Raw genomic sequence first — 19401 nt, 5'->3', positions numbered from 1 at the left:
TCCAGGTGACACCTGGATCTGAATGTAGGCATTCTGGCACCATGGCCCCAGCTCGTCACCACGTCACCACATTGTCTCTCTCAAACTAAAAATCCTGTAAGAACTTAGAGGTGTGTCTCTGGAAGGTTGGAATATAACACGATGGCATATTGACGGAAAGAAGTTTTTGATCCTGGCATTCCTGAACTCACATTCTGTATATAAATGTCGCCTAACACAGTATCGGTGTGGTTTTTCTCAATGCCTTTTTTTTTTTTCTTTAACCTTTTGACATTTTTTTCCTCTTCTAGGATTGCTCTCACATCTGATGTTTCATGTCACATCTGAAACTCCTCTGTACCTCAAACTTAGAAAGGTAAGTGTGTCTCTGCTACACCCTCTGACTTCTGCCCAGGCTGCTCTCTGTGGCCAGCTGTGAGCCTGTGCTCTCATTCTCCTAGGTTAGAGCACACGCCAAAGCTTCCCGCTCTCCACGGTAGAGGGGGTTATGTTCCAGAAAACACTTGCTCTCCGAGAATTTTCATTTGAGGAACTGCAGACCTTGAGGGAAAAATTACGGCTGGGGAATATGAAAGCCTATTTTTTCCTCTTTAGAAAAATCAAGAGAACGTGCTAAGAACTGTCATTGATACTCATATAACTTTAGAAATAAGGGGCACTATACAGATGCCTTTTATTTATCATGACTTGTTTCCTAGAAACTTGTGATCTCCCTCCCTGACACTTAAAAAGACGTTTTCAAAGAAAAACAAATTAATGCTAGGGGAAAATTGGGGGTATTAGACTCCACTTAGAATCATATTTAGTATGTTGCATCCATGACAATGCAGTCTCTAAATCATGCTCCTAAAGTCATAATGTGAGGTGATTCTCAATTTGCATATATTCTGTCCAAATTTCCTAAAATTATGAAATAAGTATGCCACTAAATCCAGTGGAGGTAACCTAAATTTGCCCCTAAATTTGAGGGAACTCGTGGTCGACAGGATCCCCAATATTTATCAGAAGATTTGATTTTTTATTTTTCTCCATCATACATATAGAGATGATGATTTGTTTTAAACGCCGGTTTCAAAATAATGACACCTAGTCATTAAATTTCATATGCAGCATTTGGGTTGTTTTTCTCCTGTGACATGTATTCGTTCTCTGTTTAAGCCCATTGCCTTCTTCACCCCAAAGGAACCCTCCCCCTACTTTGCAGCTTTAGTGCTAACAGTGTTGCTTAACCATAACTTTTGGCCTCTCTCCACATAGTTTTTTGCAAAATGTCCTTGAGTGTAATATGCCATATTTTTTTATTCTTCTTTGTAAGTTTTCTTATATCCCCTCGTACACTTGAGTTTTTTTGGGTTGTTTTTTTTTCTCCTAAACTAGATGAACCACTTCCAAATTTATTTTGCTCTTGGACTGACTTCTAGAAAGGCTGTCCACAGCTGCTCCAGGTGAAGGGCCAAAGTGAAATATTAGATGTGTGTGTTTAAATTCCTGTTCTCCAAATGGTTCTAATTGAAATTAATCCACTTCCCCACTCATACATTCAAAAGAAAGATTCTAGCAAAATCCAAATGTGCCAGAATCACTTCTGTGTATCATTTGGGTGACTTCATGATACCTGTAAGACCAATTCATGCCAGGCCTATTTGTAATTGTTTCCTCTAGTTAAATGTGACATTGCCATTAAAAGCACAGCTAATAATATTATACTGCTTAAGAATTTAAAAATCTTTCAAATACATGACATACAAAGTTTTGAAGCAGGCAGGAAATAATTAGAAACTTCTTTTACAAGTATGTGTTAGAGAATGGAATTGTGTCATGATCCAAATTAAAGAAAGATTATTGAAGTGAACCAATAATTCATACTTTCTGTTATATGTATTGTATTCTGAAACCGGTTATGAATATTTCCTAGTTGTGAACTTACCCAGTGTATAAAATCATTCTTGATACTTATTAAACAGGCCACATCTACTTTGTACATAAACTTCAGACTCTGCCCCAGTCACTGTGGCCCCGTATGGACATATGTAATGCATAATCTTACAACAGCTCTGCCAGGTAGAGAGATGTAAGCATGAAGAGAAGTTAGGGAACTTGCTTAAGGTTACATACCTGGCAAGTAGCAGAGCAGTGTCCCGACCTAGAGCCATGTGACTCCAAAGCCGCTGCTCTTTGCACTCCACCAGCCCATCTTTCTTGGACTTCCTCCAGCAGAATAGTATCATTTGGTTAACGTTTTTTAACTAACTGTAGGAACACAACCTAGTATTAAGTAGAGTATGCTTCTAGTAAAAGAATAAGGGAGAGTAAAACACATTATCATACCACTTTGAGGTAAGGAAAGTTACTATCCAAGAAATAGCATTAATTTTTTTTTTTTTTTTTTTACTTCCTTGACTCCCTGAACAAACAAAAAGTTAAAGTGAAGGCCGTTGGGGATGAAGGGCATTGGGGGGTTCATAATATAGGAGGGTGTTAACTATTGTGGGTACAATTAATAAATAAAGCACATATCTATCAATGTGTTTAAAATAGTGTTAGGAGTTATGCGTGTTTATACTATGACAAAGTGTACTTTATTTGGGGAGTAACTTAATTGATCCATTATGTGGCATTTACCAAGGTAATTCTTCCCTTTTTGTTTGAGCACAGGAATGAAGTGATTCATAAAACAGACGCACACACACACAGAGTCAACGTGCAAATTAGAACCACAGTAGGGTGATCATCATTTTTTGTTGTTTCCCTAAAATGGTTCCCGTTTGCTAGTTCTGATTCAGGGGAGATTTAGAGCTCCCTGTCAACACTCAGTTTTACAGAGAAACTTCGGTGTTCAGTTATTGCTGTTAGTCTTTTTTGTGCACAGCTTTAAAAAATTGTTTTCTGTTTTTTCCTATGGAATTACTGATTTTAATGTATAGAATGGATAAATGCAGGAGCATTATCTGTCTGCCTGCTGTCTGAGGTCTCTTTCTATAATGCGAGCCCTTAGCATATCGCTCTTCTGATTAAAAACTTTCAGTGGATCAGTCAGGACTCTTGGTTGCAACTGACGGAAATTAATGGGACCATTGAAGAATTCCAAACAGCCAAGTGGCTGGAGCGTATTTGCATGTTAGAAGAATCACTCTGACAGCGGCATTGTTAGAATGAAGGGATGAAGGGGAGCCAGTCTGAGAACAGAGAGGCTGAGGAACCAGTAGGGATCTCGGTGTCCAGTGCGTAGAAATGTCCCTTTACTGATAAGCTCTTTACTTGCCAGGCTAGTAGTAGTTTGAAGGAAGCCACGTGAAAATTGAGTTCTTGGCCAGTAGGGTGGGCCGGTCCCCATCGTCCAGCATACCCTCCACTGCCACTAAGTTTTGGGGCACCACAGATCGGAAGGTAGCCTCCGGCACGTGGTTGCCCCTGTTGGATGGTGCGGGTTGGGGCTGAGCCCTGTGAGTGCTCATTGACTGCCACCTCCTCTTTTCCATCTGGGCTCCCCCATCTGGTGTGAGAAGGGAAGCAAGTGTCAGCAGAGGCCAGACCCTTAGGAGGGGAGGGTGGCCCTGCACTCTGGTTTTCCGAACCTCTGTCTGCTTGCTCAACGCACCCTAACTTCCAAGTTCCCTGTCTGGGGGTTTTCTTCTTGGGCACCATTTAATACCAAATGCTCATTTTCCTAATAACCAAAGCAGAGAGGGGGCACTGTCTTGGCCCGCCCTGCCTCTGTGATGGGGCACTTGCTCCCCAGATATCTCCTCCTCTCCCGGGTCTGTCTTCCCTGTGGACGCGCCCCACATGCCGGGCAGACTTAGTGGGTGCTTGTGCAGCAGGAAAATGGGGTCCCCTATTTGCTGATTCTTGTATGTCTGAAATTCTTCCAACCAGAACTCCCTGTTCCAAAAGTTCTAATCTCGGCATACTGGCTGATACATCTTGGCTTATCTAGAATCCTCTCTGGTTTTCATCAGGGCCTTCATAAGCCTCATCCGAAGTCTCAGATATTCAGCCACAGAATTTAAATGGAATTTGTTTTGAGGACATGACTGACCCCAAAGTCCAAATCCGTGTAGACATTTGGTGTCACAAGGACCTACCGTTACTGCAACATCTCTGAATCAACAAATTTGTCACATTTATATCGTTTCTCCTCCCCGACACCACCCCAGTTTCCAGCACACTCTTATTTCCATCTTCTGGAAACCAACAGTTTCCAGAACCGTTGGAAACAGTTGGTTTCCAAACTGATGGAAACTCCGTCCGGGCAGCTGATCTGGGAGGGCACGTCCAGGCTCAGAAGCGGCGGTGTCCTGGGCCTCAAGATTCTAGCAGCACTGGCCTCTCTTTTCTCTTCCTAGTAGACTTCTGTTTTTTTCCTTTGGTTTTTAAGCAACTCAGAGTTTAAGATAAAGGCCTTAAAGATAACTTTCTCTGTCTCTCCCTTTCTAGGTATTTGCATAGGAATCAGAGGCGTTAATCTTGTGAGTAAACTCTCGACATCTGCACTTGTTTCCTTCCTTCCTCTCTACCTGCCCCTGGGACTAAAGCACAGGACAGCTGCCAGGTCCCCAGCACCTTTGCAGAGTCCATACTCCTCTCTACAAGAGGAGGGGGGGTGGCATTTTTTGAAAAATAATCTGGCTCCCATTGTAGCAGTTGAAGCTAGTCTATAGCACAGATGCACACAAGTCTGTGATTCTTTGCACCTTACTCAGGCGCCCCTCACAGGTCTGAATCTCATTCCACGGTGTCAAGTATGCAGGAAGTACTCACTTTTGTATTCCCCATTCCGTCAACCTAGAGAGAAATTTCATTGCAGTCATTTTTAGGTGTCTCCCTTTCCCCCATGGAGTGTGTGTCCTAGAATCTGGAGACTTCCCTGGCACCCGGTAGGTGAGGGCTGGTCTTTGGTATATGACAGTGGGGTAGTGGTCTCTTGAAGCCCTGCCACTCTTGCCCCAGGCCTGGCCTCCCTGAGCACACCCACAGCTGTCCTCTAGAGGGTTCTGTCCTGCCTTGGGGACAGAGCTGTGCCAGGGCCCCTTTTCCTTTCCAGCCCCGGGAGCTGGGGGTGGAGGGGACAGTGTCTTTTTCTCTCCCTCTTACCGCTCTCTCCTTCTCTCGACCCTGAAGTTGGGCAGAGTCTCCTCACTGGGTTTAGATGTTAAGAAAGACAGACTGCTTCTGCCGTCATCTGGGCTAAAATACAAGGAATTACAAAGCCTGCACCTGTTTTAAATGAGCTAGAAAGGATGTTGGGAGGACAAACGAAGTAAAATTCCAGAGTTGTCCTGCTGCACTGATTTGGAGGCTGTAACGAAGGCAAAACATCACCCAAACACTGGTAACTATGGAAATGAAGAGAAGGAAACAGATTTGAGAGACAATAAGCTCGAAGAATCTGTATAGCTTAGTCAGTGAGTAAAATCTCGTATGCCTCCAGAGTTTCTAACTTTGGAGCAGCTGGGAAGCAACACAGTGAAGAGACTGACTATTAATAATGTGGACTCTCAAATCCCACACTCTGGATGCAAAGCCCGGCTCAGCTGCTTGCTGACTGTGTGACCGTGGGCAAATTGGCATCACTCCTAAGCCTCAGTTTCCCCATAAGTAAGATGAGGTTAATGCTTCCTCCGCATATGGTTGGTTGTTTGGAGCATTAAGTAAAGTGATTAAAACAATGGCCACGACCTGGTGAGCATCCAATAAACGTTAACTCTTATTACATAGTGGTGCCAGTGGCTAAAATCGCTGGTGCTGGAGGAGGAAGCCTGGCGGGTTAGCCGTGCGGAGCCCCTGCTTTAGGGTAGGTGACCTTCAGGGGCACTGACGATATCTAAGCTGAGAGGTGCAGGATGGATTCGCCTGAAATTTGAAAGAAGTTCAGGATTGAAGATAGAGATTTGGGAGGTCTGTGACCCCAAGGAGTAGTTGAAACCCTGGGTGGTGACTGAAGTCCCCCAGGGATTGTGTGAGAAGGTAGAGGGCCAGGTGCCAGGCCCACAGATCTGTTCAAACTCTGAGCGACCCTTTCACAACATGCTCCTGTCGTCTTCAAAACGACTCCATTGCTGTGAAATGAATAATGAATGTCCTGTTTACGGTCTCCACTTCAGAGGTATAATCTCAGTCGTGGTGATCCAGCTCCCCGAAGTAAGACTTAGTTGCCTGTGATCTGCCAAATCGGGTGGGCTCCTTTCCGTCTGGAATTACAGTCCTTAGAAAATAAAAAACTTATCTGGGAGGCTTTTCGAAAACAGGCCCTGCACATCCTCAACCCAGAGGAGTCTTTCGCTGGAAGCCGAGGCAGGCCTCCCGGTGTCAAGGCTCGCCCAGTTCTTTCCCACTCAAACCATTTGAAATAAAAAAGTCAGTTTGAAGAATTTACTTAAGCAAAATCAGGAGTAGCTCCAAGTGAATGAGCTGAAACTGGAGGGAAATCCCTTTGTTCAATTTGGGTTTCAGTGAGCGCTCAGCAGGCAGCTAAACCAGTTCATTAACAGAGAAAAAGACGCGTTTCTCAAAGCGGCTCAGAAGCTAATGCTTAGAAAAACAGATTGTGACAGCAGAAATGCGTTCTAGAAATCGTAACGCTCTAGATTCAGGAAACTTTAGTTTTTGTCATCACTGAATAAACAAATCACTTCCCCCTAAATATCTCCCCTTTATTTAAGACAATTCCCTCTAACTGATCTGTTTACCGTGCACCATCCTCGTTCCTAGAAAAATGTGATTTTTCTTCCTACTCTGAAGCTCAGAAACAAGTATATCTAGAAATGTTTAATGTTATTGGGTCATTTTATAAAAAAAAAACGTATTCTTTACAAAAAAATAATAGAATTGACATATTAAAACCTTTTCTCTGTGATTTCTGAAATCCAAATTCTGACCTGAAAAACCACCGTCTGCAAGTAGTATCCCGTCAAATGTAGACGTGTTATTCTTCCTAACTGCCTCTGCTCTGCTTTATTAAATTGTTGTAGACTGCGCATGATTTTTCCCCTGGGGCCACGCATGCTTTCAGGTTCTCTGTTGCATTGTTAACTATTTAAGCATTAAACTGGGGCTGAGATGGCAGGTGGGAAAGGCCGAGGGACTTGATCTCCTCCCTGCCAGAGTTCTCCGCTTTCACTAGTGCTGCTTACATTGAACGGCTTAAGAATAAGCTCCTGTGTGAGCCCTCGGAGGCCAAGGAGTATTGTTGAATTCAGAAAGGAATCTCTTTCTTTTAGTGATAATTTGAATATTTTGACAATGAAGCTAAGCTACTCCACTGCCTGGTTTGCGTACTTCATGTCATGTGCGCCCTTTCTAGTGAAGCAGAAGAGAGCCTCTGCCTCTCTTCATAAATTCATAAATTGGTATTGTCCATTGATGAGATGGGTAGGAGCAAAGGAGGAATCATCCAGAAGAATTGTACTCTCTTGCTTTAATGTTTTTTACAGCTCTTAAAAAAAATTAATATAGGCCTTTGGAGACCACCCAATTAAACCACCATGATAAAGGTTGAGTATTTTGAGAAGAGAGCTTGACCATGAGGATAATTTGTGAAGTGTTTATGCATATGCAAAGCAAGGAGTACGTTTAAAACAAATACTCTGGGTGATTCAGAGAACCTACTCACCTCCAGTATTTCCCTTAAATTGTGGTGGATTATTTTAAAACTTTAGTTGTCTGAAAATGGCCTTAATTTTCCTGTTTAATAACTTATGTTATTCAAAATAAATGGACATAGCCTTTTTGAGCAAATTAAGAGAAGAAAATAGGCGACCAAGTGAATAAATCGCTTAGGTGAGATATAATTGGCTGTTACATAATAGATTTACCTTTGTACCAGTAAAGAGAATCCCGAAAAGCTTCCCCCCTAAGAGGATCGACTGGTTAGAATAGTCTTAGTTGGAAGAAGCCAACTTTTATAATTGATTGGTGAACAGAGATACCCGTTTCCAAATGCTCACCAGGGATCAGTGGTGCGAAGCTGGCTGTAGACCTTTCTGGAGACTTGGTGAAAACATAAGTTCCCAGGGCCCCAGCGACGCTGTCAGTCAGTGTTAGTTTGTACTGTGGCCTAGGAATCTGTATTTTTAAAAGATTGCCCTGGTAATTCTAACGTATAGCCAGGTTTGGTAACCGTGGAATTGTATATGCAAATTGGAGACTTCAGCCTTTTCACCCTGCACGGTTGATAAATCTATATGAAGATATGAAGCTTTTTATTTGAGACTTTTGTTGAAAATGAATGTCTACTGTTTTTTCACTTCATAATTTGTTTTAGGTTCTGTTATTACATAGATTTGCATACCTGTTTTATGGTATTCTAATACTGTTGATTTTTAAAAAATGCCATTTCCTCTGAGTTCTATTTTGAATATTTTATGTAAGCAATTTCATGGTTGTTTTTTTTTTTTTCTACTTGCAGAAAGCAGGGGAAAACATCAGGGTTTTTCTAATCCAGTTGCAAGTAGGACGAAGGATATAATATAAATACTTAAAGATCTTCTTGGGCAAGATTACTTGAGATGTTGAAAACCTTTTAAGTTACAACATTATGAACTTCAGCACACCTTTTAAATATATCAGATGATCTAAATGTTACAGACTTTTGCCATATGGTGTATCTGAGACATTTTAAAATTAAGGGTGGTGGGTCTACTGAAGTATTATACTGTAGGATTTTAACATCTAAACTTGATCTATCATCTATTAAAATGCCTAAAAAGCAGGAGAAAATCTCCTCCACACATTAGCAGTTGTGTATGTGTTTGTGCTCTTGAAGTAAGCAAGCTCAAGTGGCCATGTAAGCGGGGGTGGGGGGCAGGGGGAGTGTTTTTCTAGCTTCGTTCGCTTAAGGTGTGCAAGATCTCTTCTTACAGGTTTGAAGCCTCAAACTTCTGAGAGGTCTCGCTGACTGCCTTCGAGCTGATGTTTCCTGTTGCCGAGTAGGTACGCAAGCAATGATCGCTTTTAAAAATTACTTCTATCTGAGCATGTTTATTAGTAATTGCTTGTAAACACATAGTAAAAGAGGTCAAGGACATGCAGGAGGTTCAAGGCACTTCAAAAAGGCTCTGGAAGAGAAGAGCTACATTTCCCCCTCAAACTGTGAAATACCTTAGAACAGAATTCTTTTGACCTTCTCTTTTTAAAAAGCAAATTAGTATCCTCTGTGTTTCGGGGAATCAGATCCTGCAGTTAACAACTTCTCATATCCTCTGCCTTCCCCACACACAGCTCCCGTAATACCTGCAGATCTCTGGAATTTTCTGCTGACAACGCCGTCAGTTCAAAAGCTTTAAAGCCGCCCTATCTTCACTCCTCACTTGTGTACATAAGAAGATGTGTTAAGGTTGCCTCCCATTTGTGGAAGATGTTGACTGATAAGCCTAAGGAAGATGCTGGTCACGTACCAGTTGCACTACGGAGTCCAGCTACAGTTTCCAAGGCTTTGTTTGGAAATACTGCGGTAAAAGCTACTGCTGAAGTCCGCTGCTGTGTAGACAGCTTAGCCGGGGAGGATGGCAAGGTGGGAGTGGAGAGTGCTTGGTTTAGCTCAGAACATCCGGGTTTGGCCTCTGGTCACCATCGTCGTCGTCATCAGTCATGACATTAATGGGCGCTAACACTCTTAGAAGTTAACACTGTGCATTAGGCTTTGTGTAGTACAGTATCTTTTAATCTTTTTATTAGTCAGTGCCTGTGGGCAAAGGACTGAGGTGTCTGGGCCTCAGTTTCCTCATCTGTTAGATGGGGATAAAGATGCCTTTCTAGCCCATCTCACAGGGCTGTCAGATGGGCATTAGTAGACAAAGTAGCATGAGAGGACTTTATGAGTTCAACTGAAATGTAATATTGTTTTACTGAAGGTTCTTTTGGCTCCATTTGAAATAGAATATTCTTACTAAATAATATTATGATTTCTTGGCCAGAAATTGAAATTCATCCCAACGTGGCCAGCATGTCTACTAGGAACTGAGAAAGGCACTGGCAGTTCTCATTAGGGGCGTGTGTGGGGGGTGGGAGTGTCTTGCCCTTGTATCTTCCGGTCACTGTATGATTGACACTGGAAGACGGTGCGTGACAACCAATAAGATCCTGGAATGTGACTGCCAAGTATTGGGTGGTGAGTCTGTGGGCTGAAGACAGGTAGGGGGTGGCGAACACCCCAGGCCCTGTGTGTCTCTGGAGCTTAGCGGGACAAGCTCAGGCAAAATGGACAGGGCAGTCGCCAGCCAAGCCGGGAAGGAAGAACAACGTGAGGCATCGCTATAGGCTACTGGGAAGGAGCAGGAAGCATGCGGCAGTGGGAAATTGGGGCTTATTGTAAGCAAGGTGCCTGGCCTCCAGGGCGACAGGAGCACAGGACGGCACATTGAAGCCCCTGCGGATGGGCTGCGGATGGACCACACATGTGGATTGCGAGGACAGCTACTTAGAGAGGTTCACATTCCTCCCCATTGAACTGGGTATGATTGTAATGGTTTGTTAAACAAACAAAGAACCTAAAGCTGTGAATGAGGGAGAGAAAAGACTTAAGGTGAAAAGGAGAGGAGGCCCTGCTTGCTGGTGTTCCACTCTTTTTAAGCTCCCCGCCCCCTTCCTTGACATTCCTTTCTCCCTTTCAGAGAAGACAGTGCAGTAACTTGGAAAAGTTGCCTTGTCTCTCCAGTGCCATTTCCTTTTAAACTGGAAACAGGATGAAATAAAATGTCACCTTACCAAGACAAAAATGAAAAACTGGGGTCCTCTTAAAGGACTAGTGATAAATATTTTTATATTTCTAACCAAGTATTTCTGGGTGAACAGTTTGCTTGGCATCCTTTGAATTTATTGGATGTGCCGTGGAAAGGCCAAGGGAAGATTCTCAAGTCAGGCGCTGGATAGTAGCTTTGTCCCGTAAATAACACATGTGGCCGCAGAGGTGGGCAGACCTCTGCTTCTGGAGGAAGGGGTGTGAGCTTTGGAGTGGGCACAGCAATTTCACTTTTCTCTCTGAACTGTGTACACAGTTTATAGTCAAGTGAGCTCCGGATGTTCATCCATTGAAAAAGCTTGGAAAAAAAAAAAGTGTAAATTGTTTTCTGAAACTGCCAATTACATCTGTGTCCATTCAGTTAATCAGATTAGGTCTCAGGCCCTCCTTGTGGGAAAAAAAGGAACCATTTAGAGGTTTCAGAACAGTACTTTTAAATCTGCTGTTCCCGCAGGGTAATGAAGTTATTCATGGGGGAGGGATTAGTGATTACGTGTAACTTTTTTCTTGTGGACAGCAGTCTGTTGATACAGCGCCCTCACTTTCCCTGGCTCCCAGATCCCCCCGCCTGGCGCATCGGAGCCCTTGTGTTCAGGGCACTGCCTTCTTTGCAGGCCCGTCTCCTGCTACCCCGCCTCTGCTCACACCTGCCTTCCAGCCAGACTAGAGCACATGATCCATGCTGCCCTGTGTTGCTTCATGCCTCTGGGCTTTTACATGGTCTCCCCTCTGCCTGAGATGGACCTACTCCCTTTCGTCCACCTGGTTGGCTCCTAAACTCAGCCCAGGTAGTCATTATAAAAATTTAGAAAGTACGGATACTCAAAGAGGAAAAACAAAGAAAGTCATCTCTAATTCAGCCCCCTAGCAACCCTTTGCTGACATACTGTTATCTGCGCTTTCAGCCCTTTTTCTATTTATTTAGAGAGCTGGTTTTTTTAGGATGAAACAGTCCTCCCAAGTCTTGAGCATCCTTTCCCGATCTCATGTAGCTTTTAAGGTTCCGTCAAGAGATTTTAACTCGGGCGTCTGGCTTCCCGTCATCCATGTGACTAGTGAGCTTTTCTTATTTCTTTTCTCAGTGTGAGCCTTTGCCCTCACACACTTCCTGGGAAGGAATCAGGCTTTTCTTTTCCCTAGAATGGTAACCGTATTAGGACAATAGGCCCTGCCGATAATTAGGTAAGTTTTGGTTCCTCTGTGCCCTGCTCTTAGAGTTCCAGGAAAAGAGATCACTGCTGTCAGCTATAGAAACACATCGTAAAGGGCATAAAGGCGAGTAGCCGAGGATTTGTTGGGAGGGGGGAGGGGGATATATTTCCAGCTGTCACAGAGGAGTAGTCCCTGCCGCTGACTTTAATGACTAGGAAATCTTCTCCTCACACCAAAGGCTCTTGTCTGGATTTTGGGTCCGTGCTCCACCCCACCCACTGCCATGCTACCTAGCGTTCATTAACAGTCTCCCTGAGACATTCCGTCCCATCTCAGCTTGAGAACCAGTCCCGGGCCTCACACTTGCCTCTCTGGATGCACTTACCTATTTTGCTTGCTTGTAGACCTTTGTCTGTTTCTTCCTAAATGTTAATATTTAAGAGCACCGTGTATGAGGTGGGGCGAGGAGGAGTGGGGAGCATTTAAGAACCTGTAGAGATGTTTCCTTCCCTCCTCTCTGCCTGATGGATATTATGCCGAGCGGCCGGTCCCGTAGAGGTGCTTCGGCCCTGTCTGGGGAGTCCCGAGCTGTGTAAGGTCCCTGCTTCCACTCCGTACAGGTGCGGGAGGGAGTGGTCATAACAGGATGGTTTCAGATGGCGCCTCCGTGGTGATGGAGCCTGGCTCCTGGTCGGCGGTCCTCTTTTGCCCTCGGCAGTTTGGTTTCTCTCAGTCTTCTTTGGCTCATCAAGGCTCATATTCTTGGGCTTCTGCCTGTTCCAGTGCTTCCTCCCATCCCAGGCAAGACAGAGTTCTATGGGCATCTCTCTCTGCTTCTAACTCTTTCTTCTCTCCCCACCTCCATGTAGGCCTGGAGTGGCCAGTCTTGACAAAATCAGTTACATGTTATCTTCGATGTGCTAAACAGAGTATAATAATAAAAGGCTCCCATCTGTAAAAAAAAAAAAAAGCCCACCTCTTCTCGTAGAGTGGGCAACCAAACAGGATTTTTGAGCTATTAGGGTCTCGTTTTGTATTTTCACCATCTAGAAATTATTTGGAACATCTTATCAGGTTTTTTTAAAATGCAAACTTAATTCTCATTTTGCTTATTTTTATCACCACAGACTTGTCACTACACTACCTTACCTAAGAGGAACTGAGGGAATTGAGGCAGAAGGCTTCTTCTGTCCTTGGAGCCTCCAAGAGGGACATGCCACCACACGCCCACTTCCATCTGGCTCCACAGGGCAGAGTAGGTCCCCTAAGGGAGGACCAGTCTAGCTGCGGCCTGCTGTAAAGAAAACAAATCCCTCCCCAGCCCAGGCCACCCCACTGTACCAGACCACTTGGGGAGGACAGACACTGGTGATCAAGGTTGATCATGCGCCCTTACTGATGATCTGAAGCCACCCACATACACAGAGCCCAGAGTAATTTATAAAGTCACTTACAGAAGTCAGATTCAGAATGGTATCCACTTTCCTGCAGGCAAGGGTATTATTCGCTATTATTTAGTCTGGGAGACGACCTCAGGGCCTCCTGCATGTGGAAGTCTCCTGGCTGGCCTGAATGCCCGTTAGGCACCATTAAATTCAATACATCTAAAATTGAACTCCGAACTCCTGTGTTTTGCTAGGTCTTTCTTCTGGGGCTTGACATTTCTTTCCCTCTCCACCATCACTGTCCCCTGTTTCCTCTGCCATTTTCTAAGTCCTAATTTAACTACAGTAGTCCCTCCTTATCTGAGATTTCACTTTCCATGGTTTCAGTTACCCACGGTCAACCTCGGTGCAAAAATATTAAATGGAAAATTCCAGAAATAAACAATTCATAAATTTTAAATTGTGCACCATTCTGAGTAGCATGATGAAATCTCATGCTGGCCTGTTCCATCCTACCCGGGACGTGAGTCATCCCTTCATCCAGCATATCCTGCCTGTTGGTCACTTAGTAGCTGGCTCAGTTATCAGACCCATTGTCGGTATCACAGTGCATGTGTTCAAATAACCCTTATTTTACTTAATAAGCACAAGAGTGGTGATGCCGTCAATTTGGACGAGCCAAAGAGCAGCCGTAAAGTGCTTCCTTTAAGTGAAAAGATGAAACTTATCAACTTAATAAAGAGAAAAATCATATGTTGAGGTTGCTAAGATCTACAGTAAGAAGGAATCTTCTATCTGTGAGATTGTGCAGAAGGAAAGAGAAATTTGTGCTAGTTTTGCCGTCTCACCTCAAACCGCAAATGTTACAGCCACGGTTCGCGATAAGCGCTTAGTTGAGGCGCGGAAAAGGCATTAAATTTGTACAATAAGATCTTTTGGAAAAAAAAAGATATTTTGAGAGAGAGAGAAACCACATTCATATAACTTTTGTTACAGTGTTTGTAATAATTGTTCTATTTTGTTCTTGTTGTTGTTAATCTCTGGCTGTGCCTAATTTCTAAATTAAACTTTATCCTAAGTACGCATGTATAGGAAAAGACATAGCATATGTACAGTTTGGTAATATCTGTGGTTTCAGGCATCCACTGGGGGTCTTGGAACATATTCGCTGTGGATAAGGGGCGCCTACTGTAGTGGGTTCCTGTTGCCTGGCTCCCCTGGTCACTGGTCCTGGGATCCCTGCCCCTTGTACTTTGCTTCCTCTTGGTCTTCTGTGGCTCTTTGAGGCTTAGATTCCTGTGCTTATTATGCCTTTTCCATCACTCAGCAGGAATGCCTCCTACTCCTGTCGAGACAGCGTTTTGTTGGCATTTTTCTACCTGTTGCTACTTCTCTCCCCACCTCACTCTACCTCCACATAAACCCAGAGTTAGTGGCTACCCTTGACTAAATATGTTAGTCAGCCTGCTAAAATATTACAACAAAAAGCCCACCTTCTCCTAGTGCGGTAGAGCAGTACATCACTGGCGCTTTACGATTTGGTCTGTCTCTCTCCAGACTGTTTGTCCGTGGTACCCCCATGTTTACATCCATATCCAGTCATACTGAAGTACTTATTTTCAAGTACCCTGTGTTGATTCATTCCCTTGGCCTGCAGTAGACCACCTCCCCCTTGAACACCAGGTAAACTTGCCGGCTCAGCTTAAACTTTGGCTTCTCCATGAAACTTCTCCTGATCTCCCAAGCAAGAGATAGTTATTCCTTCGACAACCATATATCTTATCCATCTTGAGTTTCAACGATTGTTTTCACTTTTTTTCATGCATAAGTCTTTATAGAGCAATTTAATTGCATCATATCTTAGTTCTTAAGGAAGAGCATCTTAGAATGTACACGTCCTGACTCCAGGCTTGTATACTACCTCTTTCCCTTCCACTGGGCATTACTTGGTTTTGCCTGACTTTCTAATTTTTGCCAATCTAGTTGGGGAGGGGGGTGTTAAGAAATAAAACAAAAAGTGTCAGATGTGGTAAGTGCATGACACAAGGAAAAAAAAAAAAAAAGAGGCAGGGAATGGAGGCATAAGGAGTGCCAGGGAATAGGGGTGGGGATTAAATAAATTAACCAGGATTGAAGTTTTGCCAGTCAAGAAGGGGGAAGGCCCATAGAGTAAAATGTACATGGGAAGTGATTTTGATGGTGGACCAAGAGATCTAACCTGGATAAAACTGTACATATTTTCATTTGTTTATTGGCTACATGGGTTTCCCCTTCTGTGAAATACTTTATTTTTTCGTTCTTGCCTAAAGGTTTTAAAGGTTTAAAGTTTTGTTTTAAACATTAAGCCTGTAATCTGTCTGGAATTAATTTCCTATATGATGTATGGTAGGAATCCAGTTTCCTTATTTTCCATATAGATAGCCAATTATTAAGTAGTCCATTCTTTCCCCAATGATTGCAGTGCCAGCCCTGTCGTATATTAAGTTTCCATACAAAAGTGGGTCTGTTTCTCGGCTGTTCATTCTACTCCATTGGTCCACTAGTCTAGCCCTGTGCCTGTATCATACTGCCGTAATTACTGTAGTTTTGTTTTTTTTTTTTGTTGTTGTTGTTGTTTTGCGGTACGCGGGCCTCTCACTGTTGTGGCCTCTTCCGTTGCGGAGCACAGGCTCCGGACGCGCAGGCTCAGCGGCCATGGCTCACGGGCCCAGCCGCTCCGCGGCGTGTGGGATCTTCCCGGACCGGGGCACGAACCCGTGTCCCCTGCATCGGCAGGCGGACTCTCAACCACTGCGCCACCGGGGAAGCCCTGTAGCTTTTTTTATAAAAGTTTTTACCTGTTATCTTTTACCTTTTCTTCTTTGGTCTGTTTGTATGATGATGAGAATGAGCCAGTTGAGGGGAGAAAGTCTTGGCTATTCTTGACTTTTCCTCTTCCATATAAAATTTTAGAATGATCTTGTCAAGTTCCAACAAAGAACCTTGTTGAATTTTTATTAGGACTTCCGTGAATCAGTATATCAATATGAAGAGAACTGCCAATATAACAGTAATTCTATCTGTATTTCCCTATTCATGAACATGGTATATTTCTCCATTTATTTAGGTTTTCTCTTGTCTTTCAGTATAGTTTTATAGTTTCTCCATAAATATCTTGTTTGTCTTTGGTTAGATTTATTCCTAGCTATCTTTGTGGCTAATTAATTTTAAATTATATTTCTGTTTGCTGGCATTTAAAAATACAGTCGATTTTGTATTTTGATTTTTGTAACCAAATACCTTGTCAGACTTTCTAATTCTCATATTCTATGTGTGGATTCTTTGGAGTTTTCTATATAGTCATCTGTGAATGGCAAAAGATTTATTCCATTCCAATTTTAAGTCTTTTTATTGCTTTATTGTTTCGACCACAACTTCTAGTACAAATGTTTAATAAGAAACAGTGATAATAGGCACCTTTTTCATATGACAAAGATAGTAAACTGTCTTATTAACTTAAAAACTATCTCCTGTTTCTTAGTCTAATGATGCACATTTTAACAGTTTAACCTATGGATGGTCTACTGTTAATTAGTCTCTGGGTCATAAAAGGTTGCTTCATGGTGCTAATCACTAGTGAGCATTAGGACTAACAAAGATGTAAAAATAGCAGTACCCTCAAAAGAAGACACATTGGCAAACATAAAGGTGCCTCAGAGTCGTCAGGGGAGTTTATTAAAATTGCAGATTCTCAGATGCTCCCCCAGCAAGTTTGACTCAAATGCCTGCCTGGGGTCTTGCACTTGTCACTGTCCTTGTTGTTGTTTTCTTTTTTTAAACTCCGGTTCCTTTGGGGATATCTCTGTTCTCTCTAGGATATTAATGATAGTTGTTTCTGAAGTTTTCTCCATACAGTCTTTTTTCTTCTTCATTATCCTAGCTGCCTTTTTCTGTTTGTTCTGTGTCGGTTTTTCCTAATAGATGCTTGCTTCTGATTTCTGGTGATCCTTGGAGGCCTGCTGACTTGTGAGTGGAGCCATAGAAAAGCTGATGGAAGCTTTGTGTACTTAGATAGGGCTTGTCAACAAGGGCTTCGTTGTAGGGGAATATGGGTAAACCCTTCAGGACTGCCATTTGTCCTTGTCGTTAGCTCTTTTCTCTTGGGCTAGTCAGCTTTCCCAGAGAAGACTCTTTCAGTCTCCTGTCCTGGAGAGTATAATAGGCCTGGTTGCCTTTGTTCTGATAGGCGAATAGGGGAAGTATGCAAACTTCTACTTAATTCACCCTGTTTCAGCGTAGGACCCCCTTCTCATACCCTCTTTCGGGAGCGGGTCAGAGGGCTGGATGCACTGACAGACTTTCAACCACTCTCTCTGTTTCTATACCCACTCTTATCCCCACTTCCAGAAGTACCTAGTGCCCAACTTTGAGACTTTTGATGGGTTCTGCGGGGTGAATCAGGTTGCTTCGTAGCTTTTCATTACTGGCTTAGAATTCTGCTTTCTTAGCACGGCTAAGTCAGTTACTGCTTGTTTACCGGCTTTCCAGCTTCCAAAAGTTTGTTGCAGTTTTCTCCTTTCCTGTTATCTTAGGTTGTGTTTTTGAAAAAATCTCATTAATACTGTTTTAGTAGAGTTTCAGGAGAAACTGGGGCTACATACTTTTATTCAATTTACCGTCTTTAACTAGATACAACTCACACTGTTTGTGAAGAGAAGGTTAGCACCCCGTCCTTTTTCGTTTTTTTCTAAGTCTAATGCATAGATTTGATGTTCTAAAGCTGTGGTGTAATTTTCTCTCTAGGTATTAGGTAAACAGTTCACTTCGGCTTTCTTGCTTATCTTCAGCCTTGTTTCTAAGAAAATAAGAGCTTAGTCACTGGGTTAACAAAATAAAGCCTCTCAAGGTGACAGTTTAAAAGAGTCAGTAGGCTGCAAACCTGATTGCTTGGCAGGCTGGGGAGGCAGGGGCTTGCTGTGCATGGCGCCCCCCAGAGCAGAACCGGGGGTGGGCAGCCAATGCTTCCCACCACTGAAAGCAAATTGTTTCAAACATATTAAAGTGGAGATGTCTACCCGCTGTTGAATAAATAGTTCTGGAGGGCACACAGAAGAACCCTTTGTGGAAGCAGTTTCTCACCAAACCAGTCTTCCCTTTCTAATTGAGCCGTGGTTTTCAGTGCTCTGTTTTATCTCCACCACGACCACCTTAGCCCAAGCCCCTGCAGGCTCACCTGGACCGTTGCAGTCACTTTCTTGGTGGGCTCCCCGTTTCACCATCTCACCAGGTGGAAAAGGAGCTCATTCCTCTGCCTGGGAGTGACAAGGAAAGTAGGAGTTGGCCAGGTAGACAGGGGGTGGCGGGATAGTCCAGAAAGGAGCACAGCATAGTGTGGAAAACACAGACGCGTGAGAGAAGGTGGCACGTTAAGGAAATACCAAGTAGATGGATCTGCAGCTGTGGTTGCCTTTGGGCCACTGTGGGAGAGAGGTCTGCAGACATAGTGGGGTGACAGGCTTTGGGGATCCAGCCTGAGAGTTCATCCTAGGCAAGAGCCTTCTTCCAAGTGGTATGTCAGCTCAGGTGTTAACGGATTTTAATGATAGTATCTTAGTACTTTATTGAGGATACACACACATACACACACACTTTAATAAAAGATTTTTAAAGATGCTGACAAATGAATCCCTATGATTTTGAGGGCAACCTTCCCTCTAGTCAAAAGGTAGGCCTGTTTTAGATGATAGAATCTATTATCATCGGTACCCACGTTTGAAACGAAATTTGTAGAAGTTGTTTATTGCTTGAATTTCCAAAGAAAATTATTATAGACCCCCTCCCCCCCCCCTTTTTTTTACTTTAACCTGATAAAATGCAGTGACTGAGGCACCAAATATATGGTCCATCGCTTAGGAAATATCAGTGACTTTGTGAAACTGAATTGATAGCACCAAGAGGGATTTCCCCTTTTTTCATCTAAGTCAGTGTCCTTTAACCTCTTTAAATCTAGAGCTCCTTAGAAAATCTGAAGAAAGCTATGGTCCCTCTCCTCTTAAGAACTCTAATACACATGCCTCCTAATTTTGCACAGACTATTTGAGAATTCTCAGCCATGGGCCCTGGAACCTCTGCCATGGGCCCCACTTA

The 19401-nt window shown here is 43.3% G+C and overlaps 1 protein-coding gene across 4 annotated transcripts in view; it reads left to right on the top strand.

Moving 5' to 3' along the window:
* The first annotated feature begins 318 nt into the window (after positions 1-318).
* Positions 319-19401, top strand: part of PLAGL1 (PLAG1 like zinc finger 1) — a 30585-nt gene continuing 11502 nt past the window's right edge. For 2 of the 4 annotated variants that reach the window (XM_089922082.1, XM_089922081.1), the window contains exon 1: positions 8843-8931. The gene's annotated coding sequence lies outside the window, so the exon portion shown is untranslated. Of the gene's footprint in view, positions 356-4437; positions 4470-8842; positions 8932-19401 lie in introns of those variants that run through there. The other 2 variants (XM_089922083.1, XM_089922079.1) reach the window with 2 other exon arrangements.

The sequence above is a fragment of the Delphinapterus leucas genome, chromosome 12 (assembly GCF_059928025.1).
Source record: "Delphinapterus leucas isolate spDelLeu-1000000601 "Yukka" chromosome 12, BTC_Dleu_Yukka2, whole genome shotgun sequence".
Taxonomy (NCBI): Eukaryota; Metazoa; Chordata; class Mammalia; order Artiodactyla; family Monodontidae; genus Delphinapterus; species Delphinapterus leucas.
Note: the sequence above shows the minus strand (reverse complement) of the source record. Positions and strands in the feature narration are given on the sequence as shown.